The sequence below is a fragment of the Rhinoderma darwinii genome, chromosome 2, assembly GCF_050947455.1.
Source record: "Rhinoderma darwinii isolate aRhiDar2 chromosome 2, aRhiDar2.hap1, whole genome shotgun sequence".
NCBI lineage: Eukaryota > Metazoa > Chordata > Amphibia > Anura > Rhinodermatidae > Rhinoderma > Rhinoderma darwinii.
In genome coordinates, this window is record NC_134688.1 from 129587111 (window position 1) to 129613421 (window position 26311).

Genomic DNA, 26311 nt, shown 5'->3' on the forward strand with positions numbered 1-26311 from the left:
GAGTGACGTCATGTGATGTGCTCTGTACGTGGGTAGGGCTGTGTGAGCTATGCTGAATTGGCTTACACAGCCTTCCCATATGGTCTAGCGGTTAGGATTCCTGGTTTTCACCCAGGCGGCCCGGGTTCGACTCCCGGTATGGGAACACGGTTTTTTTTTCCTCCCTCCTTTATTTCACAGATGTTTATCCAGTTGTTGCACAATAATTGTACAGGCTGGAACACACACGAATGAGGAATTACACAACTGTCCTCGCTTTTTTACTCTCTCATGTTGTAAAAAGTTTATTTTGAACACTGGATTTGTAACATGTATTCAGTCACTATGTTTCTGTAGTTACGGTGACCTTATATTCCATTTAGTCTGGTGCTTGATTGGAATCTATTTCCACCCAAATCTAGTAATGCTATGAAACCATAAGTTAGTTCAGTAGCCAATGGTAATTCAAAAGTGACAGCCGGTGTAGTTGCTCTCCCTGTGGTCATTGCAAAAATGGTCGCCATAACAAAACCGATATCTCTGTAAGTAAGGGAAGCATAAGGACCGAGCGTTGGATTTTGCGTTGTTTTATGAAGACATTTAGACTACTAGGGCATATGAATGTCATGAAGGTCGTCCCCTGCTCGGGACCCTCCTCTACGAGCCAGAACGGAGAGCAGCTCACATTTTGCCGGACCTGAACCATCCATGTCTTTCATTGATGGCGGATCGCTGGAATGGCCACCTTGTAGTACGAAGTTTCCCCTGAAAATGCTTGTTTTCTGTTTGGGTCAGCGGCTCCTTTTGGCAACTGAATGTCTCTGATGTGGCAACCCCTTTAACTTCACTTACTACTATATGGCCAATCTTCTGCTTTGAGTGGAAATCCCCTTTTAGGTTCTCACAGGTCGGATACTCTCCGTAAAACTATGCAGTGTATCCAACCTGGAACCTGAAGAAAATTCAGTCGGAAAAACCGCACCACATTGTGGTGCAGTTTTTCGGGCGGTTTATACGTACCCCGGCCGTTGTCATGGTGACTCGTCCCCCCTTTGCAGTCCGCTTCGGCCCCCCCTGGATGACGCTGCAGTCCATGTGATTGGCGCAGCGGTCCCATGGTAAAAACCTAATTTTTTTTGGTGCTGGTTCCAACATGGAAAACGTATCAAAATCGTCGTAAAAAAAATTACTAACCGCATGTGTTGTATGTGGATTAGTCACATGTAAAGTTTTTTTCCGATTATCGTTTTTTTTTATTATTAGGATATTCCTGTTTGGTCCTGTTTAACAATGCTGCCCAGCTTTTTTCATTCATTTTACTCGCTGTGGCTGATTTTACATCCGGTACTACTGCTACTCGCCCGTTTCCTGTACTCTCCTAGCCCACAAATCCTAAGATGCCTAGCGCAAATGGGAATTCAACAACGTCTGGGGGGAGGACAAGCCACGCAGACGCTGTGAGAGCAGAGGATCGAGCATGCGTAGTGAACACTGTGTATCAACCACGCATGCTCCCAGACGGAAGAGGCAGGGTATCCGGTCCACCCTTCCCACAGTGTACGGTGACGTCAGGAATGACGTGCCCGTACACTGAGCCTGCCGGAAGGAAGTGATAGCTCATGTACAGGGCAGCGGAGGAAGTCTGGATTTACTGTGGGCGACACATCACGTCACCACATTCAAGATATGGCATTAGTAACAACTATGAAAACGCAAGTATATTACAAATTGCGTTGATTTTAGATGTTTAGTTAATTAGGAATTAGTTAATTGGTCTTGGAAAACCCCTTTAACTTCCATCCTCTGACGTGTCATTGAGAGCATTTACAAGATGGCATTTTTGGGGGTCTGTGAGCTGCCCCAAACCTGATCGGAAGGAAACGCAGCATTCTCGCCATTTTATGAGATAGATTGGCACTGTTCTGGGCGCACTTGGTAGAGAGCCTTAGGCCGCTTTGATCTGATGATCTAGCTTGCAGTCCCCCACCAGTTCTATATTCTGACATGGCTCAATGATATGTCAGTACGAAGCTTGGCTATAAACAAAGGATGTATTCATTAGTGTAAGTGAATCGTTCTAGAGGTCAGTATACAATTCATGGGCTGTGCAGTCCGCTAACCTGTAGTCTCGGCACAGATATCCCATACCAAAGAGCTCTTATTATTATTCTCTCTGATGTTTCACAAGACATGTTTTCTTGGGTTCTTTCCTCTCAGTCTGGGATTTCCCTGGAAAAGAACGGCAGTGTGCCAGACAGTTGCTGGGAATATCATCATGTGACTGTGGGAGAGGTCCCTATGTGGGCTGTGTTCTGACTTGTAAATAGACATGGCAGCCAGAGATTGGCTGCTTTCATTGTGATCTGCTTGTTCTAAGCTACCACCGCCCCTCAGCAGAGCTGCCTGGAAGAGATGTGATTCGGAGAATTGTACCTGTATTTAACAGTTTGGCTGCACTTAGTCTGCAGCACCTGTGGGCACATACGAACGTTCCCTAAAGCCACAAGTACACGGCCATATTACGGATCTTTACTGTACCGCTTGGCCGCATACTGTTCCGATCTTATATGTGTAATGTAGCATCACATATTATTACTGAGGTGTTCTCTGCTAGAGGCATTGCTTCTACCGTGCCTCACACGGAGTGCCTACAGCTCCATAATACAGAACCGTAGATATCGCCATGTACTACAAACTACAGTGCGTTCACACTCTGTAGATAACATTAATTCGCAGCAAGGCCTGTCAAATTTTAGTATGAAATGGTTAATACATGCAGATTTACCTGCTGAGTGTGAATGTATCCTAAGATTGTTTTCACACAGGACGGATTTTATAATCTCATATCAAAATCCACACTGCTTGTGCGGGATCCGCCACCTTTCAACCGCAGAATAGAGCATAATGCAGACTTTCACATCCGCAGCAAGCCCTAAAATACAATTGGACTTTTCTGTAATGTGTGAATGGGGTTTTGAAAACGTAATTCACTTGCTCTGCACTGTATCTTAGTATGGATTTTGGCTTCACAAAATGCGCCCTTTGAGTACATAGCGGATCTCCAACAAAATCTGCGTGTGACATGCTGATTTGGCAGTGGATTTCACTCGGCAGAGTTTTGTAAACAATCTGCAACATATAAAACATGCTGCAGATATTAACAATGCCATAAAACTGTCCCCATAAACACTGCCACCAGACTGTATCCCCGCACCCCAAAAGCAACACCTCCTGCCTTGTTCACATCACGCTTTGGCCCCTCGTTTAGTTTGTATATCGGTAAAGCTTTTGACGTACTTACTAAACGTGTCCGTAGGGCTTTATTAGCCCGACGAAGGCCAAAAGAGTGTCTTTTTGGCCTTCGTTGGTCTGGTATACGTTAGTATACCTTTTTTGTGAAGAATGGAATCGCGTACTAGACTACGCTATGCCAACGTAAAGGGATCCCAGAAAAAAAAAGGGTTTTTTATTTTGTTTTTTTCTTGTAACACCTGGGCATATGCCACTGTATGGCATCCATTACAGGTATATGTTGAACGGAGTCTGGCCCCGGGGAGGCACGGACATCACTGTTCTTATATGGACCGTGTCTTCAGGAGCTTCCTCAGTGCCGGAGTCCCCATGCAGAGCATTTCCGATGCTCTGGACGGGGACTCTGGCATTGTAAAGCTCCTGACATCACTCTCCATGTATATATGGATAGTGACATCAGGAGCTTCCCCGGGCATAGTTCTTCAGGTAGCGCTCCTCCAGGGGGGTTCAAGGGTGACGTATCCTACTGTATGCCTATAGAGTGGGTTATGTTGCAGCCTTCCGTCGGAGGTATATGTTGGGAGTCTCCAAAGTATACCTCCGACTGAAGGAAAAAACGTGATGTGAAATAGGCCTTACATGTGTGTTAGTGGGGCATTGAGGTTAAGGCATACTTACCCCGGCCACAGTCATGGTGACTCGTGAAACTTTGGTACGCTGGAGACTAACTACTTTTCTTGTTTTCTGTGCTAGGGCTTCCTTCCGATGTTCTGTCGGAGCTTTCCGTCGGAACAGAGCCCTGACAGACACAAACGGAAACCATAGGTTTTCGTTTCCATCACCATTGATTTCAACGGTGACGGATCCGGTGCCAATGGTTTCTGTTTTTCTCCGTTGTGCAAGGGTTTCCATCGTTTTGACGAAATAAATAGCATTGGAACGGAGTCCTAGCACAGATATGAACGAAGCCTTAGTGACACAGCGATGGAATTATGTAAGCTGCTGGTATATAGCATAAACCTGATGACAGATTCCATTTTAGAAGGGATCACAATTGCACTTTTATTATTTTGGCACAGAGTAACTCTCTTGGTGCTCTTATTCATGTATCAATATGACGTCATTTCCTGTTCCTCACTTTTTTTCCCCATTTGTAAGCATAACTCATCATTTGTTGGGGAGTGAGACTCTGGAATTCAGTAACTCTTTATTGACTGCATTAGATCATAAAGTGTCCCACCTTAAACTAAGTAAATGTAACTAAAACTAACTCACTAACACAAACTTCTGCAACTTTCTAATCCATTTTCTGTTTCAGTTGCTCAACATTGTCATGATCTCTGCTTTCTGTCAGATACTGAAAACCTATCCTGATCACAACATTGACGGCATATCCCTAGGTCTGATATAAGGGCTCAACTGCTGGGACCCACCCATGATCAATAGAACAAAGGGGTTGTGACACCCCTTCCGATCAATTAACCGTTAACTCGCACCAATTTAGATTAATATTAGACTTTGGATTTTGATATTCTCATTAAACCTGGCTATACACCTCAGACAGCTGGTAATTGAACAAGCCCATAAGGCTGGATTCACACATCGCATATTTGTTGCAGATTCTGATGCAGGTTTTTGAGCCAAAGCCAGAAGTGGTTCCAAAAGGAATTGGAAATAGAAAGAAGGAACTTCTTCCTTCTGGATCCACTTTTGGCTTGGCACAAAAATCTGCACCTAATATGCGATGTGTGACTATAGTCTGACATGCATGCTTATATTGGCACAGTGTGCATGTTCACGGTCATTGGACGAAGAAGCATTGGTTTCTCTTCCGAAGTGCAATGGTACCCGCTGAAAGAGCATATAGTGGATGCTTTTTTATAAAAGGTGTCTGTCTTGTGACAGATTCTCTTTAATACACCCTGCAGCAGAAGACCGCACATGAATGCCCAATGCTGCTAACGCTACTGTCGGTCGAATGAGCCATCCTGACAACTGGCCCGTAAAAGCCCGTGCTCGGGTTGACTAAACATGCGTGTTTATTTCACTAGGGGCAGGGATTAAGGGCTGCCATACACTTCTTTTGCCACTTATCTCTAAAAATAACAAAGGTTCACAGAGGTTAATATTAGGAGCCGATCAGGCAGGCACCACAGACCGTGGCTTTGAATTCCCACCAAAAATCTCATGTCTGTGGCTTTAAACATGATGACATATTAAAGAGGCTCTGTCACCACATTATAAGTGACCTATCTCCTACATAAGGAGATCGGCGCTGTAATGTAGGTGACAGTAATGATTTTTATTTAAGTAAACGATCTATTTGTGGGCGTGTTTTTACTTCAGACCAAGTGGGATGTCGATTCACAATCTCTGCACTTCGTTACTCTGTCTGTGGTAGTTACAGCAGAGGAAGCGTAATCTCGTTGTAACCTGTCATTGACAGCGTAATCTCGCGAGATTACGCTTCCTCTGCTGTAACTACCACAGACACCGTAACGAAGTGCAGAGATTGTGATTAGACATCCCGTGGAATGTCTATTCACTGTCCAAATACTTCAGTATCGTTAATGTGTTCGTATAAAACAGCACATAAGGATCTAGCAGGATCCCTATGCGCTGAGTAAATGAATGGAGAGGAGTGCGTGACGCTGATTGGCCACTTGGGCCTTAAGCAACTCATTCGCATAAAGCTAAAATCGCTAATAAAGTGGTGAAAATAGATCGTTTTTTTTAAATAAAAAGCATTACTGTCACCTACATTATAGCGCCGATCTCCTTATGTAGGAGATAGGGCACTTATAATGTGGTGACAGAGTCTCTTTAACAAATGACTCCACAGCAACTAGCCTGTCTACACTGCACTAGATACAAAATGGTTGTAAAATAAATTATATTACATGTTTTTCAAAGGTGGAGCGCCACTTTATCACGAGGAGCAGGTCTGCCAACATAAAGGTGAAGGTTAGCAATAAGCTTAGTTTTGGAATGTATTACTTTTCACATATTTCGCCCTCCTCGTTTCTGCTGATGGTGTTATCAGGTCATTGTTTTCACAATGTGGTTTACCAGTCTCGGGAGTTTCCAGAATGAACAGACCTTGCAGTATGTGGAGTATTGTATACATATGTAGTGCTGCTACCACACAGGCGCAGACCTCTGCCACTTCCTGCAAACGGTGTCATCTCAAATATTTGGTGGCATGTCTTTTGAATATGATCACACACCGTGCTGTGAAATGTTTGCTCCCCTCTAAAATGTCTCTAATTGTTTCATATTTATCCCAATATATCTTAAAATAAAACGAAATGTATTTTTAGAGTAACCCATCAGCAGGTTAATGCTGCCCTAACCATGGACAGCATGAAATAGCGACAGGTGCCCTTGACTATATTGCACTGTTTTGGGCTATGTTCATATCTGCGTTGCAGCCTCCATTTTAGCTTCCGTTGGATTTGACGGGAAAAATAGTGCTGCATGCATAAGATAGACGCCTCAACAGAACCCAACGAACCCCATTGTAAGTTAATGTGGTCCGTCCGGCTCTGGAGGTATCTATCATGTGATGGATCCAGCTATGTGCAGTGTTTTTAATTTTAAACAGAAAGCATATTGCTAGTGTGAACAGAGCCTTAGCCCATGTTCACATGTTTCTGTTTAGCTTGAGCTCTCCGATGTAAACCCTAAAACGTGTTCATAGGTTTCTACTAACCTGATGCTATGCCATCCAGCAGGATCCGCCCGGTGTACTTTTTTTTTTTTTTTTAGCGTGGGATCCTGTGGATGACCATACCACTTTATGGCATATATGTCACAGGCATCCGTTTAATGGATTTGTCAAGTACTGGGGTCATCGTTCAATGGATACCACTATAGTCTGTGTGTGACACATAGATGCCACTATAAAGGATCCGATAAACCTGTCACCCAAGGAACTTTAATGGTATCCGTTTAACGAATGTCATGAACTCTCTTGCCCAAGTTTCTGACATATCCATTTAACGGATACCACTAAAGTCTGTGGTGACAGATGCCATTGTTGGGCATCCCTCACAACCCATTTAATATAAATGTATACATCAGGAGGTTTTTATCGGCATATAAGTTAAATGTAGGCAAAAAAAGGTAATGTGAACTCTAAAGAGCTTCTGGGTTTCCGAGAAGGCGCCATGCACATGACCGTAGCCATGTGCATGGCCGTGTCGGACGGCCACAGAGTGTCGCCCGCAAATCGTGGGCCATGCACATGGCTGCGTGCATTCATTTCTATGAGCCTGGACCGCAAAACACGGCCGTAATAATACTTGTTCGTACTTGATGCGTTCCAGGCTCCTGTGGAAACCACGGTCGTGTGCGTGGGCCAATTGAAATGAATGAGGCTGCAATTCACCCGCAAATTTGCGGGTGAATTGCAGCCGCAAAAATACGTTCATGGGCATAGGGCCTAAGATTTATCAACACTAGCGCAAGGGAGAAGTGGAGTAGTTAACCGTAGTAATTATTAATAATTATCATTTACAAAAGCTTTTCTGAAAATGGAGTTGGAATCTGATTGGTTGCCACGGGCAACTACTTCACTTTTCCTTTGCTCTAGTGTTGATAATCTTCCTCCATTCTTTTAATAAGTGCTGGGCTCGGGGAGAAGTTTCCACTGGGCAGCTTTCCTCTGTCTTGCCCAACAATACGGCTGAGCCAAGAGAGGTTATTTCCCTATTTGTGCATAAGGCTGGATTCACACGAGCATGTTCGGTCCGTAATGGATGGAACGTATTTCGGCCGCAAGTCCCGGACCGAACACACTGCAGGAAGCCGGGCTCCTAGTATCATAGTTATGTACGACGCTAGGAGTCCCTGCCTCGCTGTGGGACAACTGTCCCGTACTGTAATCATGTTTTCAGTACAGGACAGTAGTTCCACGGAGAGGCAGGGACTCCTAGCGTTGTACATAACTATGATGCTAGGAGCCCGGCTCCCTGCACTGTGTTCGGTCCGGGACTTGCGGCCGAAATACGTTCCGTCCTTTACGGACTGAACATGCTCGTGTGAATCCAGCCTTAAAGTGTGGCTAAACGTTTGACAAACTTCTGACATGTCATAGTGACGTGTCAGAAGTTTTGATTGGTGGGGTTCCGAGCACGGAGACCCCCACCAATCACTAAAACGAAGCAGCTGAAGTTCTCGTGTGAGCGCTCAGCCGCTTCGTGTCTGTTCGGCTTTTTCCGGAAATAAATATATCGGTGTACGGACTCTATAGAAAGTTTATGAGCCCGTACTCCGATACATCAGCTTTCCGGAAAAAGCCGAACAAACACGAAGCGGCTGAGCGCTCACACGAGAACTTCAGCTGCTTCTTTCTAGTGATCGGTGGGAGTCTCAGTGCTCGGACCCCCACCGATCCAAACTTCTGACATGCCACTATGACATGTCAGAAGTTTGTCAAACGTTTAGCTACACTTTATCTGAGCTGGACTGGGAGATGCCAGAGGGAAACCGCTCAGCGGACACTTCTTTTCCGGGCCTGTCGTGCGATGTTTTAAGAGTATAATTTAGTTAGGTGTCGTCCGGCCCATAATTCGGGCAGCATGAACCTACTGACAGGTTATTACTGCAATTATTTAAACTGGTTGTATGAGATTAGAAAAACATGGCTGCTTTCAACAAGAAACTGCACCACTCTGGTCCATTAAAAAAAAATAATTCTTATTATTCTAGTGGAAATTGCTGACTGGTGTGGTGTTTTTTGTATGTGTTTCTTTCCTGGACCAGAAAGCTTTTTCTAGGGAAAATAATAATATTATTTAACATGCAGCATTTTGTTTTCCCTGTTATCCCGGCCTCTCATGACATAAGTAGTAAAGCAGACCCTGTCAGGTGGTTGTTTGCAGGAGTCGTCAGTACCGCGATTAAAGTCCATCGGTCATCCGGGTAAATGTGGGTGGAGCTGAGGCAGTCTGTACCGTGGCGTAGATCTCAACCTGTTAACCCTTTATACAGAAACATTGACGTTTTGTATGCTTGTGTAAATGTCAGTTGTGAGGTTAGTAAAATATTCGTCCTGTCTAATATGTCTTGTCTGTTGAAGTGACACATTATGTTCTTCCACTTGTGATGTTTATTAATGTATTATTTCGGTTCCCACATGCATTACTGCCCCAGAGTTTTTTTTTTTTCCAAGCAGAAAAAAAAATCTGCCTCCAAATTTCGTTCAGGCTTTTAGAGGTGGTCTTTATGCAAACGCTTTCTGAGGCAGATTCTTGGGACCGTTTTATATATTTTTTGGCTTGGGAACCTTATTCACCTGTAAAATCCGCTAGCGTTTTTTCATCAAAAACCGCATTGAGCAGCATGGCGCTGTTTTTTTCCTGTCTTTAATTGATTTCAAAGTAAGGTTCAAGAGCAAAACCCGCCCCAAGAAAGGGCAGGATGCTTCTTCTTTTTTATTTTTGGAACATATTATATGACATATAACATAATATGACGATACAAAAATTAAGACCTCCAAGTGGACTCCGGGGAAGCCAAAACAGAACAAGGATGAAGGAGACAAAAAAAGGGAGGAAGAGGAAAGCTAAAGAAAGTGTAATAATCTTATTTCCAACTGACGATTAAGCAGGTGCAGAGAATATTCTCATGTCCACAGAGTATTGGACCCAAGGGGACCAGTTCTTCTCGAATGGTGCAACCGTGTCTTTAAGAATTTCTAGAAAGTTTCTCATTAACCGTAATCCAGGATATCTAGGTTATTTGTCCATGCCCCAGCTAGTGTAATTCTAGTAGCCAGAAACATAAATTAGATTAGTTGAGCGTGTTCAGGGATATCTGGGATGCGTTTGCTCAGTAATACTTCCCAGGAGTATTTACAGAGGGAAATATGTGTCGCTGACTGTAGAAGATGATAAAAGCGTATCCAGAAACGTATAGCTTGGGGTAGGTCTACCACATTGGTTTAAATACCTTTTAATTGAGTAAATCCAAATAGGCTGTAAAGGATCTGCCAGGCACAGCTTCGGGGTTAACTCCCTTAATTAATCAGTCTGCACCTGAATCTACATCCCTGAGACTGACTCCAGCTTCCACCACTCAGGCTGGCAGGCTTAGGAGTGGGAGAGCCTATCGCAACCTGGCCAGACTCAGCTAGCTCCCGCCCTCGGTCTATTTAAGCCTGCCTTTCCTGTTCCTCCAGTGCTTGTGATTCTTTTTCGTGTGGTTTCCTGGCCCAGCTACAGCTCCTTCTATTTTGTTCCTGCTCCATACAGACCCTGGCTTACTGACTACTCTTCTGCTCTTCGTTTTGGTACCTCGCACACTCCTGGCTTGACTCGGCTCGTTCACCACTCTGGTTGCTCACGGTGTTGCCGTGGGCAACTGCCCCTTTCCCTTGCTTGTATTCCCTTGTGTGTTTGTCGTGCACTTACTGAGTGCAGGGACCGCCGCCCAGTTGTACCCCGTCGCCTAGGGCGGGTCGTTGCAAGTAGGCAGGGACAGAGTGGCGGGTAGATTAGGGCTCACTTGTCCGTTTCCCTACCCCCCGGTCATTACATAGGCTTTCTATGCTCGAGGTTTGGCAACAATTTTCATACCCAGGTTTAGACTGGACTAGGCTAGGCAAATCCAGGCCTGCATAATACTTTTCAAGGTGTAGGAGCTAGCTCAGAAAGATGAGGGATATGCTGCAAAATTAATCCATTGCACTGCACCCGTGGCTGTGTCCCCAGTCATCAGAGCAGCCCCCCTTCCTCAGTAGCCCCCCCCCCACAACCGCACTTCTTACAACAGGATCTCTTCCCCAATAGTCACAGCAGCCCCTTACCACACTGGTCACCAGTGAACACAAGAGGGCGACCACACCTCCAAATATCCCTATCAATCACAGCATGCTTCTCCCTAACTTCTCCAGTAGTCCTATACAATCCCCCCACCACACTTGTCACCACAGGCCCACTCTCCTACTATACTGGTCGCAGCAGTGCCACCCTTGCAAGAATTCACAGCAGACTTAGTGATCACAGCAGTTCCAATCCTCCCCCTCCCTTTCCTCAGCAGGTTGCAGCGGCAGGGGATTTGAAATGCGAGTAAATTATTATTTATTTTAATCCATACCCAGCGTACTCCTCGGCCCCCTGCGCACGTAGTGAATTTGTTGCAGATGTTCCATCTAGATATGTGGGCAGAAAATCTGCAATGGTAGACTGTTGCAGGCAAATGAATGAGATTTAGAAAAACTCATCCACGTGCTGCGGAACATTTTCAGCACGGAAATTGGCGCGTGCTGCAGATTTGTACACTTGCGGTTTGCACATTCTGTTCTGGATGTTCACTGCAGTTTTCCCTCTTTAAGGGTAGGAACACACTAGGTGCAAACGCTGCGGATCTTCCGGAACAGATTTCATTGCAGAAAATCTGCAGCGTATTACAGTAGCAGCAGTGTGGCTAAGATTTCAACAAACCTCTTCCCCCTACGCAGCGGAAAAAAGTTGCTGGAAAAAACGCACATAAATTGACGTGCGGTTTTATCAATTAATGCTGTGGAATCGCTGCTCTTGTGCTGCAGGTTTTCCCCATTGAATTCAATGGAATTCTTATACCCGCAACAAAGTGGCGTGTGTTGCGACATTTGCAAAAGGTAAGGAAAAAAGTTATACTTGCCCAGAGTTCACCACTTCTTCTCCAGTCCGGCCTCCTGGGATGACTTTTCATTCCATTTGACCGCTGAAGCGGTCACAGGGCCTGCAACGTCATCACAGCAGGCAGGACTACTCGCAGAAAAGAGGGAGGGGGTAAGTAGGAATGTTTTTTTGAGGGGCTGCTTTCTGCCCGAAAAAATGCACCACAGCGTGGTCTGTTTTCTCGCACTGCATTTCCTGCGCTGTTCAGGGTGGATACGCTGTGCAGCTTGACGCATCGTATCTGCCCTGTTCACGCCTAGCGTTTTTCTACCCTTACGTAGAAGGGGTGAAATCTGCAGCAAAATCCGCACGAGCGGATTCTGCTGCGGATATCCTGTGGAAAACCCACAACAAATCCGCTATGTGTGCAGGGGGCCTTAAAGCCCTTTTACTCCGGCCGACATTCGGCCGGTGCAGCATGCGCTGATCGGAACATCGTTGATCGGCGCTCACTTGCTCCTGTCACACGGAGCAGGGAGATGTGCTGCCGACAACGATAATCTTTTACTTTTTTTTTTAAAATGATCCAACCAGCAGATGCTAGAGCGTTTGCTCGTTCATCTGCTATCACTGCCCTTTTTACACAGGGTAATTATCTGCCAGATTAATCGTCCTGTGTAAAACCCCCTTTAGTCTGGATTCTGCGACTGAAAGTCCGTTCTCATTCATCTGAATGTAATTTGCAGAATCCACACAATTTAGATGAATGGAACTGATTTTTAGTCGCAGAAGTTTTCTGCAACAAAATCTGCCGCATGTGAGTTCACCCAAGCAAATCCGACCCAGATATCGCAGGGAAGTCCTTCAAAGTCCACACTAAATCGTGTTTGATTTAGTGAAGATTTTCAGCCAGATTTGTTCCTTCGGAGAGGGGGTAAGAGAAGATTAAACAAAACAAACATTCTCGTCTCCCCTGGCGTTCTTATAGCGACGCTCACCTGTCCTTCGGCTGGTTTCTGTGCAGCTGACAGCGCAGAGACCAGACTGGGGAGCCGGCATTGCTATGGAAATCCCAGGGAAGGTGAGTAAATATATTTTGTATTTTAAACTGGAAATAGGGCTTATTAAAAATATTTTCCTACTTGAGATTTTTACTGCAGATCCACAGCATTTCCGCAGCACAAATCTGCAACGATGGTATTTGTTGTGGAATTTTACTTCCCCATTGAATTCAGAGTATTTGTGCAAATAAATTTTTCCTGTTATTTCGCTGAATAAATTGACATACTGTGGATTAAAAATTCCCCATGTAGGTCAATTTCTGCATTGAAATTTTCTGCAGCGTGTGGTTGAAATTTGTTAAAATCTCCTCCCCTTTTCTGCTTCTGTAACTAGCTGCATTTTCAGCCCCCAATTCTGGACTGAAAATCCGCAGGAATTCCGTTACGTGTGAACGTAGCTTTAGGCTACATGCAGAATTTAATTCGGAGAATCTGCATGAAAACTGCAGGTAATTCTGCAGGTAAAATCCAAACATAATGTAGTTTGATTTTTAGATGCAGATCTTACATTTTTATGCGGAAGCAGCTGCAGATGTCATGCTTCGTAAATTGGTTCATTCTTCAAAAATTTGCCTGATACAATTCTGAGAAGGAAACGCAGGATAATTTGACATGCTGTGGATTTTAAAATCCGCACATCAGGTCTATTTATGTGCAGAAAAATTCTGCAGTGTGTAGTTGAGATACTGTACTTGAAATATCCTTTACTTTACTGGTACTGTATTACGCTGCGGGTTTGCCACAAAAAAATCTGCGTGCCAAATTCACACGTAATACACATCGTGTGCATGTGGCCTTGTACTTCTCCCCTTATTTTGAAGTGTGAACTGGGCCTAATTGTTTTTAATTAGCAAGACTGATCAAATAATAACTTTGCAAAGCAAATACCCCACTATTTCTTTCCCAAGCCTTTCGGTTGCAGGCAGCAGAATATCGGTACTGCTTACAACAGCCTGGGTTCTGTAAATACTATACTAGTGCTTTGCCTGAGCTTTGAAGTAAAACTATTGAAGGAGTTTATTGGCAGCCCGAAACTGATGACCTATCCTTAGGCCATCAATGTTTGATTGGTGGGGTTCCAACCCCAGGAACCCTTCTGATCCGCAAAATTGTTTACTCAGACAGTGACTCCTCTGTGCGGCTGTGCCTGGTACTGCAACTTGAGATCCCAATTCACTTGAATTCCTGGAGCACTGTGGCCCCTTCATACTGTGGAGGTCTCGGGGGGGGGGGGGGGGGGAAGAGGGTCAGATCCTCCCTCGATCCAACTTTGATGTCAGTTGCCGCACCATGACATATTCTCCTCATGATGATCTTGCGTGGACTGCCGGTGCACCTCCAAGAGCAGCAGAAGTGGGGCTGTGATACAAAGCAAGAGTAAAAATAAATAAAGTACCTATATGAGACGAAAAAAATGGAAAAATGTATAGTCCATAAAAAAAATAAAGTGCACAAACAAAACCCTTTTTTTTTTTTTTAAATAAATAAAATATGTATTTTGTAAAATAAAATATGACGCTGAAAAATCCCCACATATTTGGCATCACCATATGCGTAACTACAAACTTTAAAGGGGTATTTCCATGGGATATGCCACAAATGTCTGATATGTTCGGTTCCCAGAGCTGGGACCTGCACTGCATCTATCTCAAGAAAAGGGGTCACCCGACCTATGTGCCACCGTAATCAGGTGGAGAATGTGCGGTCCTGTCCATTAATTACTATAGAAGTTAAAGAAATGATCAAGCTCACACGTTTGATAATTTCACGCCACATATCAGGCCGCAGTGAATCCACTGCAAAATCTGTGCATCCACTGCAGAATTGCTTTGGATTTCATCCTTTGCATTCATTGCAAAGAGTGGAATCCGCCACAGTCTGTGGCAAATCTGCAACAAAATCCACACACAAAACATGCTGTTTTTGCTGCGGATTAGCTGCAGCCAATTCATTGTCTTAACACTATGCCACGTGTGAATCTATTCTAACTTCCATAGGAAAACAGCCGTGACCCACATCTAGCAGACCTTTATGGCATATTCTGTGGCTATGACATAAATCGCAAAATACGTCTGAAACTACGGAGCTGTTTTCAGGTGAAAACGGCTCCTGAATTTCAGACGTAATTGCAAGTACTCGCGTTTTTCGCGGTGTCAATTACGGACGTAATTGGAGCTGTTTTTCAATGAAGTCAATGAAGTGACATGCACTTCTTTGATGTGGGCCTATTTTTATGCGCCATATTTTGACAGCGAAGTGTAAAATTACACCGCGTCTGAAAAGAACATCGTAAAACCCATTACAAGCAATGGGTAGATGTTTGCAGACGTAATGGAGCCGTAAAACGCCTAAATTACGTCTGAAAATAGGTGTGTGAACCGAAAAATAACAGGATTTATTTTTTTTTTTCTTGTAGTTCCAAAATTAAACCAATAAATATGAAATGCAAATGTAAAACCAAATGTAAAACCCTGAAATGGTAAAACCAGAAATTATATCTCCTTCAAAAAACTAGGCCTCATTTAACCGCTTTGACATAAAAATATAAAAAGCTGTACGGTCTGGAATACAGAGACGAAGCCTTATTCACACGACAGTGAAAAACGGCTGTGTGATGGCCGTCCTTTTAACGACCGTCACACGTCCGTTTTCAGAACAATTATGTTCTATGGGTGCATTCACACGGCCGTTTTTTTAACGGCCCGTGAATAATGGCCGTCAAAAAATAGGACATGTCCTATTTTTGGCCGTTTTAACGGCCTGACGGCCCCCCATAGAGGTCAATGGATCCGTTTTTAACGGCTGTCAATACATGTAAGAACTGTTAAAAACGGATCTGGGACATGGGGATTTGCAGGCTATTGGCGGTGCGACCACACATACTCACAGATGCAGCGCTGACTACTTCTGGTCTGGTCGCTAGTCTGACGGGTTCTGCGAAGGCGATGCAATGACATCATCGCGGCGCCTTCACAGATCCCGTGAGACTAGCGACCAGACCACCGGAGACAGTGCTGCATCTTGAGTATGTGTCATCGCGTCGCCGCAGATCCCGTGAAGACCAGGGACCTTACCTGAAGACAGAGCTGCATCAGTGAGTATGTAGGGCATTCACGTCGAGGCTTCTAAATCGGGGCTGTGTGGCATCTACATCGGGGCTGTGTGGCATCTACATCGGGGCTGTGTGGCATCTACATCGGGGCTGTGTGGCATCTACATCGGGGCTGTGTGGCATCTACATCGGGACTGTGTGGCATCTACATCGGGACTGTGTGGCATCTACAGTCAGGCTGTGTGGCAGCATATACATGGAGGTGTGGCAAATACAGGGGTCTGTGTGGCATCATATACAGGGAGGCTGTGCGGCATCATATAGGGGGTCTGTGCGGCATATATAGGGGGTCTGTGCGGCATATATAGGGGGTCTGTGCTGTATATACTGGGAGGTGTGTGGCATCATATACAGGAGGTATATGGCATTATACAGGGAGGCTGTAAATCGTTTCTAGGTGAACATGTGACCTTCCTTTGGTTGTTTTCAGGGGGTTGGGACAAAAAAAACCTGATGAATTTCATTGGTCAGGCTTTTTTTTAACTGCCATGAAAAACTGATGCAAAATGGATGTCAAACGGCCATTAAAAACGGACAGACGGACTGGAAATGGATGAAAATTTAGAGACATACTGATGCAAAACGGTCATGAAAAACTGACTGTTGATCAGTTTTTAATGGACATTTTTTTTCAGTGTCGTGTGAATAAGGCATGAAAAATGAAAAATGTCTCTGGTCCTTGATCCCAAAACTTGGTCATTTGAAGGGGTACAAGACTACTACACAGTGCTGTTAAATGTCTAGTAAGGCTGAGTTCACACTGAGTTTTTTGCAGGCAGAAAATTCTGGCTCAAAATTCTGTTTTTCGCTCGCAGCCATTGAGTGCCAGGGGCAAAAACGCAGCGAAATACGCTTTCTCTGATTGATGTCAATGGGAGATCAGAGGAGTAAACGCCCAAAGATAGGGCATGTCGCTGGCGGTGAAAAAAACTTATCCGCCTCCTATTGAAATCAATGGGAGGCATTTTCGGCCATTTTTTGGCGCATTTTCCGACGCGGTTTCCACCTCAAAAAATGTGTAAGAAAACGGTGTGTGAACAGGGCCTAATAGTGATCAGTAGTTGTAGAAGTGAAAGTAAAACTAGTACAGGAATGTGTGAACTTTAAAAGTCTGTCCCAGAAATAAGTTTTGTGGGCAACTGAAACTGTAGAATCCCTGTGTTGTTGTCTTTTGTTGTATTTGTATTTTTTTTTTGGGGTGGGGGCATGTGCATTACAGTGAGGCAGATTTTCATTAAAACCGTTCTAAGAAAAATAAGTCTGCTTATCACAGCAAGAACACATTTATTAACATCGGCAGGTTTTCAGTTCCAGAAGTGGTGTGGCCTTGTGCGGAGTCGCCTAAGGGCTGATGTACAAAATCTATACAACTGCATTTAGGATGAGTGTGTACAGTTTCAGAATAGGGTGGTATTTCATTCTTGCGGAGGTATACAGCATTGTGGTGTTTTTAATCTATATCAAACATTACTGAAACATATGGAGCATAGTACTGTTAATACATGTTGGGCACTGTATTACAGTCTAGCACAGAACCATTTGTTTTCTGTTGAGCTATTCACACATGCATGTTTCTTTATGGCCATGTTTCTACATGTGTTCTGCAATGTCAACACGTGGGATGCGGATTTCCACAGAAACCATGGACTATTTTTATTTTACTGGTCCATATTTGTACCTTAAATGTATCTTCTTGTAAAACAGATATTAATACCACACAAAATACTTACTATTTTACATTTCCCATATGTCTACTTTATGTTTGCATAGTTTTTTGAACGTTCTTTTATTTTTCTAGGACGTTACAAGGCTTAGAACTTTAGCAGCAATTTCTCATATTTTCAAGAAAATTTCAAAAGGCTATTTTTTCAGGGACCAGTTCAGTTCTGAAGTGGTTTTGAGGGCTTTATATATTAGAAAGTCCCCATAAATCACCCCATTTTAAAAACTGCACCCCTCAAAGTATTCAAAAGACTATTCAGAAAGTGTTTTAACCCTTTAGGCGTTTCACAGGAATTAAAGCAAAGTAGAGGTGAAATTTACAAATTTCATTTTTATTTTTTTTTGCCAAAATTCATTTTCAATACATTTTTTTTCTGTACGACAGAAGGTTTTACCCAAGAAATGCAACTCCATATTTCTTGCCCAGATTCTGCAGTTTTTAGAAATATCCCACATGTGGTCCTAGTACGGTAATGGACTGAAACATCGGCCTCAGAAGCAATGGAGCACCTAGAGGATTTTGGGGCCTCATTTTATTAGAATATATTTTAGGCACCATGTCAGTTTTGAATAGGTATTGTGCTGGCTAAACAGTAAAGACCCCCCAAAAGTGACCCTATTTTGGAAACTACACCCCTCAAGGAATTTATTTAGGGGTATAGTTAGCATTTTGAACCCACAGTGTTTTTGCTAAATTTATTTGAATTAGTATGTGAAGATGAAAATCTACTTTTTTTGTGAAAAACGTAGAAATGTTACAATTTTTCAAGGAATAAAGTAGAAAAAACACCCCAACATATGTAAAGCAATTTCTTCCGATTATAGCGATACCCCATATCTGGTAATAAACTGCTGTTTGGACCCACACCAGGGCTCAGAAGAGAAGGAGCACCATTTGGATTTCTGATTTTGCTGGAATAGTTTTCAGTGCCGCGCCGCGTTTGCAATGCACTGGAGGGATGAAAACAGTGGAAACCCCCCAAAAGTGACCCCATTTTGGAAACTATACCCCTCAAGAAATTTTTCTAGGGGTAAAGTTAGCATTTTGACCTCATAGTTGTTTTGCTGTATTCATTGGAATTAGTCTGTAAAGGTAAAAATCTACTTTTTTTTTTTCTGGAAAAACGTAGACATTTTTAATTTTTACAAGGAATAAAGAAGAAAAAGCACCCCAACATTTGTCAAACAATTTCTCCCTATTACGTAAATACCCCATATGTGGTAATAAAGTGCTGTTTGGACCCACACCGGGGCTTAGATGGGAAGAAGCGCTATTTGGCTTTTGGAGCTCAAATTTAGCTGGAATAGTTTTTGGGTGTCATGTCGAATTTGCAAAGCCACTGAGAGACCGAAACAGTGGAAGCCCCCCAAAAGTAACCCCATTTGGGAAACTACACCACTTAAGGAATCTATATAGGGGTATAGTGAGCATTTAGACCCCACACGTCTTTTGCAGAATTTATTAGAATTAGGCCTTATTCACACGAACGTGTTATACATCCGTGCTAAGCGCGTGATTATCACGCGCGTTGCACGGACCTATAAGTAAATGGGGACGTTCAGACTGTCAGTGAATTTCACACAGCGTATGTGCGCTCCGTGAAACTCATGACATGTCCTAAATTTGCCCGTGTTTCGCGCTGCACTCACCCATTGAAGTCAATGGGTGCGTGCAAATCGCGCACGGCACACAGAAGCACTTCCGGGTGCCGTGCGTGATTCGCACAACAGTAGTAAAAACAATGAATGAAAACAGAAAAGCACAACGTGCTTTTCTGTTTGTAAACCTAAAACCAGAGTGTCATCATGATGCCGGCTGCGTGAAAATCACGCAGCCGCGCATCATATGCTGATGCCACACGGACCTTTTGTGCGCTCAAAACGCAGCGTTTTTTGCGCACGCAAAACGGACATGTCCGTGTGAATAAGGCCTTAGGCCGTGAAAATTAATATCAACATTCTTTCCACTAAAAAGTTGCATTTTTTTCAATTTCATAAAGGATAAAGGAGAAAATGCACCCCAACATTTGTAAAGCAATTTCTCCCGAGTACGGCTAAACCCCACATGTGGTCATAAATGCTTTTTCATTAGAAAGTAATTAACCCTTTCCGAACTGATCCATGTTTCGCTGTTTCGTTTTTCCTCCCTGCTTTCCGAGAGCCACAACTTTTTTATTTTTCAGTCAATAGAGTAGTGTGAGGGCTTATTTTTTGCGGGACGAGCTGTAGTTTCTATTGGTACCATTTTTTGGTACATAAGACTTTTTGAGCACTTTTTATTAAATTTGTTGGTAGAGCCAAGGTGACCAAAAAAAGATTTTGCCGTTTAAAACTCTTTATTTTTCACGGCGTTCACCGTGCGTGTTCAATAATGGTATATTGTAATAGTTTGGACTTTTACAGACTCAGCAATACAAATTTTGTGTATTGTTTTTATTTTTTTACATTACTTTAGAGAAAAAATTTGAAAAGGGTTTCTTTTTGGACTTTCAATATTTATTTAATTTTTTCCACTAATAATAACTATTTACTTTTGTTTTTACATATTTTATTAGTCCCCCTGGGAGACTTGAACCAGCGATCGTTAGATCACTGGTAGAATACACTGCAATACTAATGTATTGCAGTATATTGTGATTTTTACAGGCTCCTGTAACAGCACGATCGCTGTTTCTGTCCGTTAGTCCCGGGTATCAGCTGCAATACACGGCTGACAGCCGCAGCCTATGGCGCGGGCTCAGCGCGTGAAACGTTCCATATATAACCCCCCGCACCACGACATGCTGTTAAGTCATGGTGCGCAAAGGGTTTAATGCGCAGCGGATGGTGCAGAGTGAAAATTAAAATTTTCCACTGATATGCCATTTTAGTGCAATATATGTTGTGCCCAGTATGTGCCACAAATACCTCATAAAATATTAACCGGGTTCTCCCGGGTATGGCGATGCCATATCTGTGGACGTAAACTGCTGTTTGGGCACGCTGTAGGGCTCAGAAGGGAGGGAGCGACATTTGGCTTTTGGAGTGCAGATTTTGCTTGGTAGTAGCTCTGGCGTTTTGCTGGTATTTCAGCTTATAATGTGGGTCATATGTAGGCTGGCAGAGTACATCAGGGGCATAAATAAATAATGATCCGCAGATATGTGGCCGGTGTCGCACTTATAAATGGCGCCCGATCCTATCCGCTTTTGGAACACTGCACATTTTGCATCGCCATATAAATTTTTTTTTGATCACTTTTTATTGTATATCTTGGGAGGGGTGGTGACCAAAAAAATACTGATTCTGGCATTGTTTTTGTTTTATTTGCGGTGTTCACAGTGCGGGAAAAATAATATTATAGCTTTATAGTTTGGGTCTTTACGAACGCGGTGATACCACATATGTGTACTTTTTTTTTTTTACGTGTTCATTTTTTTCCTATAATAAAAGACTTTTAAAGAAGCAGTTCTTGTTTATGTCCCTTTTATTTTTCCACTTTTTTAAAAACATTTTTTTATTTTTTTTTTACTTGTCCCACTAGGGGACAATTAGACTTGCAGCTCTGATCGCTGCTGGAACACATTAAACTACCTACATAGTGTAATGCATTCCAACTGTCATTGTGACGTGACAGTCACACTGACAGGAAGCCCGGAAGCCATTATCTGGCGTCCGGTTGCCGTGGGGGCTGCCGATCTGCGCTAAACAACTTAAATGTGGCGATCAAAATCGAACGCCGCAATTAAGGGGTTAACTGCCGAAATCAGTGGCGATGGGCCACTGATCGGCAACAGGGAATGCAGGGCAGACACCCTGCACAGTTAACCGCCTCTGCAGTGTAGTGCCGCGCGGCGGTTAAATGTCAAAGCACTGACGCAACTGCACGTCGAGGTGCACGAAGTTACTGCACACATCGACGTGCAGTTACGTCAAGGTGCGGGAAGGGGTTAAGAAACTCATTAGCATAAATCTAAAATTGCTCATAACTTGCTCAAAATTGTTCATTTTTCAAAATAAAAACCACTGCTGTTCTCTACATTACAGCGCCAATCAGATTATGTAGGAGATAGGGCACTTATAATCTGGTGACGGAGCCTCTTTAAATTTGTGGCTGCAATTTTTTTTAGTATTGATGCGTCTACACGTCCAGAAGTAGCGGATCTGTTGTACATTTTTGGTGTGGATTTCGAAACAAAGTACAGTACTATACATGTGAATGGGGTTTTCAAAAAACAGTATGCCTATTATATTGTGGGTTTGCTGTGGCTTTCACCCTTTCCAATGCAAAGGGAGAAATCAGCAGCAGGTCTGTGGCAAAATCTGCATGCATTTTCCCCACTGTTTTGTGGAAAAATCACCCTATAGTTGGCCTGACTGACTGACTGACTGACTTCTGATACATCTACTGCTTTTGCTCCTGGTGATCTTTGTCTATGAATGGTTGTATATGTTTGTTATGTTATTTCCCAAAGTACTATTGGCCGGGTTCCATCGCCTGTCTATGAACCGCTTTATATGAGGGAGCAGAAGACGGCAGCCAATGCACCATTGTTTGTTCTGTATCTTGTGATGTTTTGAGGTGTAGTTACATCTTGTATCACTTTGTTCATAAGTCAAGGTCAGGAGATTGCAAAATCTTTAACAAGAAGTTCATCCATCTCAAGCTGCTAACTCTGCGTCTTTAGGATTAACTCTTTCTACATTCTGGTCTATGAAATGACAGATTCCTTTTTAATAAAATTTCATTTAGCTTGTGTTCAGTAATATTTAGACGGAGATTTGTGCTTCGTCAGTAACATGTTTCGATGTTCCACATGAACAACATCATTCATTAGGGTAGTGCCACATTGATGCGGGCGTGATGTGGCCATAAAATGCGACAAACAATCATTTTCAAGTTGCAAGTAAAACTGGTGGGTGTATTCGTTATTGGTCACAAGATTTTGCAGATATACAGCATGAAAATTGCGCCAAACAGCATGTCAGCACGGTGTTCATCCATATTAATTTCTGCGGCCTACTCTTTTTAAATTGACTACAGTAATGCTGGTCATAGGCAATTGTTATATAAACTTACCATGACAACTGTTATCCCTATTGTCGGCCATTGATTGAGCATCTTCATCCATGCAAAGGGCCTACAACACACAATCTGTTGAAGTTTTTCTTTTTTTTTTTTCTGGTCGTGGTCAGTTTGGAATATTAAACTACAACGGTAATATCAAAAATACAATCTGAGTTCATTTAAATAGGAGAAAATTAGGGCTTAGATGGTATAGCCCATACACTGCATTACACAGAAGACCCACCTAAATACCAAAACATAAATGTTGCACATGTGACGCACTCTGACTATGCGCCAAATCTGTACTCTGGAGGGACTCTGTGGACACATTGCCGTGGTGATAGGTGTGATGACGTAGTGTTCCCGTATTCCACAGCAGTTCCGTGGGGGCGTGTCTCAGACTTCCGAAGAAGCTTTTCATAGCGAAGTCTGAAACTGCGGCAGCGATATTGAAAATCAGACACGTGGAACGGGAACCAGGAGTGGATCAGACATGTATGTATGTGTGTGTGTGTGTATATATATATATATATATATATATATATATATATATATATATGTTAAAAACAATATTTTTTTAGGGTGGGGGCTGGAGCTGTGGTTTATCTATCATGGGCTGATCAGAGTTTGGAATTACACAGACTCTACAGTAGCAAAATGGTAGGAAATTTATAATGAAGACTATTGCCTAATTTTGCATTTAGAAAGCAAATTAACAATAAAAAAATCTCGGCACAAAGGTGTCCATAGTCTTTAACCTCTTCACGCGCTGCTCCGCAATAGTACGTCCTGCAGAGGGGTTAGTTCCCGCATTCAGATGTACTATTGCGGAGTAGTTCCCAGCGCACACTGTCCTAACGGACAGTGTCTGGGAACCGGGAGGTCAGCTGTCCCCGACAGCTGACACTCCAGCCTTGCCGGTCAGCAGACCATCGCCACTAATTTCGGCAATTAACCCCATAAATGCGGCGACTGATTGCCGTCGCCGCATTTAATTGGTTTGAAGCACATCGGCAGCCCCCACGAAGTGATCGTGGGGGCTACCGATGCTTGTCACGGCAATCGGAGGTCAGACAATGACCTCCGGGTTGCCATGTACTGAAGCCTCGGAGGAGCAGCCTCTGCCGGTCCTCCGAGGCTTCCTGTCAGTGTGACTGTCACGTCACAATGACAGTTAGAGTACATTACACTACGTGTGTAGTGTAATGTACTCTAGCAGCGATCAAAGCTGCAAGTCTAAGTGTCCCCTAGTGGGACAAGTGAAAAAAGTAAAAAAAAGATAATAAAAATGTTTTTCCTATAATAAGTCTTTCATTATAGGAAAAAAATGAACACGTTAAAAAAAGTACACATATCTGATATTACCGCGTTCGTAACGACCCCAACTATAAAACTATAATGTTACTTTTCCCGCACGATGAACACCCCAAAAAAATAAAATAAAAAACTACACCAGAATCGCTATTTTTTGGTCACCACCCCTTCCAAAATAGAGAATAAAAAGTGATCAAAAAGTCGCATGTACCCGAAAATAATACCGATAAAAACTACAACCCGTCCCGCAAAAAACAAGCCCTTACACCGCTTTTTTGACTGAAAAATAAAAAAGTTACAGCTCTCAGAATATGGAGACACAGAAAATAAATTATTTTATAAAAAAGTGATATTATTGCGCAAACGCTGCAAAACATAAAAAAAACTATATACATATGGTATCGCCGTAATCGTACCAACCCGCAGAATAAAATATAATGGTCATTTATAGTGCACGGTGAACACCGCAAAAAATAAACTAAAAAACATTGTCAGAATTGCTTGTTTTTGGTCACCCGTCTTGCAAAAAAATTTAATAAAAAGTGATCAAAAAAATCGCACGTACCCCAAAATGGTACCAATGAAAAGTACAGATTGTCCCGCAACAAATAACCCTCACGCAGCTCCGGTGGTGAAAAAATAAAGACGTTCTGACTCCCAGGAATATGGCGATGCAAAATGTGCAGTGTTTTCTAAAAGCGGATAAGATCCGACACCATTTATCAGTGCGACACTGGCCACATATCTATGAATTATTATTTATTTACCGCATTTTTATACCCTCTTATTATGCCCTGATGTTCTCCGCACAGATTACATATGCCCCCACATTATAAACTGAAATACCAGCAAACCCCAAACAGAAAAACTACCAAGCAAAATCTGCGCTCCAAAAGCAAAATGGCGTCCCTCCCTTCTGAGCCCTGCAGCGTGCCCAAACAGCAGTTTGTGCCCACATATATGGCATCGCCATACCCGGGAGAACCCGCTTAACGTATTTGTCTTCAGGGGCACAAACTGGGCACGACATATTATGCACTAAAATGGCATATCATTGGAAAATTGCAATATTCACATCATCCGCTGTGCATTAACCCGTTTGAGCACTATGACTTAATAGCACGTCATGGTGCGGGGGTGATGTATGGAGCGGGCTCACGTGCTGAGCCCGCTCCCTACACTGCGGGTGTCGGCTGTGTATTACAGCTGACACCCGGGACTAATGGACAGGAACAGTGATCGCGCTGTTACAGGAGTTTGTAAAAATAACAATACACTGCAATACATTAGTATTGCAGCATATTGTACCCGCGATCCAATGATCGCTGGTACAAGTCCCCTAAGGGGACTAATAAAATGTGTAGAAGAATTAAAGTTATTAGTAGTGAGAAAGAAAAAAAGTTTAAAGTTAAAAAAAAAAAACCTTTTCCCATTTTTCTTCAAAAGTAATGTAAAAAAATAAACAGAATTGATATCGCTACGTCCGTAAAAGGCCGATCTATTACAATATACCATTATTTAACTCGCACGGTGAACACCGTAAAAAACTTAAATAATTGAAACTGCCAAAATCGCTGTCGTTTTCATTTTTACCGCACAGCGAAAGCTGTAAAAACGAAAACCCCCAAAAATGGAATCAGATTTTTTTTTTCCTATATTCCTATATTTTCCTATTTTTTTTTTTTTTCAGTTTCCCAGTACTTTTTATGGCACTTTAAATGGTACCAATAGAAACTACAATTCCTCCCGCAAGAAATAAGCTCTCACATCACTCTACTGACGGAAAAGAAAAAAGTTATGGCTCTTGGAAGGCGGGTAGTGAAAAACGAAAATAAGAAAGCAAAAAATGGATCAGTCCTGAAAGGGTTAATTCATTTCTAATGAAAAAAACGTATGACCCCATGTGGGGTAATTCCGTACCCGGGAGAATTTGCTTTACAAAAATTGGTTGTTTTTTTTTCTACTTTATCCCTTGAGAAAATGCAACATTTTAGTGGAAAAAAATTGTGATATTAATTTTCTCCACCTGATTCTAATAAATTCTGCAAAAGACCAGTGGAGTCTAAATGCTCACTATACCCCTAGAAAAATTCCTTGAGGGGTGTTTCCAAAATAGGGTAACTTGGGGGGCTTCCACTGTTTTGGTCCCTCCAGGGCGTTGCAAAGGCGGCATGGCACCGAAAAACAATCCAGCAAAATCCGTGCTCCAAAATCCAAA

The 26311-nt window shown here is 43.0% G+C and overlaps 1 protein-coding gene and 1 non-coding gene across 4 annotated transcripts in view; both read left to right on the forward strand.

Annotated features, from left to right (window-relative positions):
• ELF1 (E74 like ETS transcription factor 1) overlaps window positions 1-26311 on the forward strand; it is a 130373-nt gene that overhangs the window by 526 nt on the left and 103536 nt on the right. The gene's annotated exons all lie outside the window — the stretch shown is intronic.
• TRNAE-UUC (transfer RNA glutamic acid (anticodon UUC)) lies at window positions 74-145 on the forward strand. Its single transcript has one exon. It is a non-coding gene; the product is annotated as a tRNA-Glu (tRNA).